Here is a 513-nt window from a genome sequence, read left to right on the forward strand (position 1 = left end):
GAAGACACAAAGAAATGGAAAAACGTTCCATGCCCATGGATTGGAAGAACAAACATTGTGAAGATGTCAATGCTACCTAGAGCAATCTACACATTCAATGCAATCCCCATCAAAATACCATCCACTTTTTTCAAAGAAATGGGACAAATAATCCTAAAATTTGTATGGAACCAGAAAAGACCCCGAATAGCCAGAGGAATGTTGAAAAAGAAAAGAAAAGCTGGTGGCATCACAATTCCAGACTTCAAGCTCTATTAAAAGCTGTCACCATCAAAACAGTATGGTACTGGCACAAAAACAGACACATAGATCAATGGAACAGAATTGAGAGCCCAGAAATGGACCCTCCACTCTATGGTCAACTCATCTTTGACAAAGCAGGAAAGAATGTCCAGTGGAAAAAAGACAGTGTCTTCAACAAATGGTGTTGGGAAAATTGGACAGCCACATGCAGAAGAATGAAACTGGACAATTTCCTTACACCACACACAAAAATAGACTCCAAATGGTTGA

Source organism: Callorhinus ursinus, unplaced genomic scaffold (assembly GCF_003265705.2).
Source record: "Callorhinus ursinus isolate GAN/ISIS: 27379988/994484 unplaced genomic scaffold, GSC_fseal_2.0 scaffold2329, whole genome shotgun sequence".
Lineage (NCBI taxonomy): Eukaryota > Metazoa > Chordata > Mammalia > Carnivora > Otariidae > Callorhinus > Callorhinus ursinus.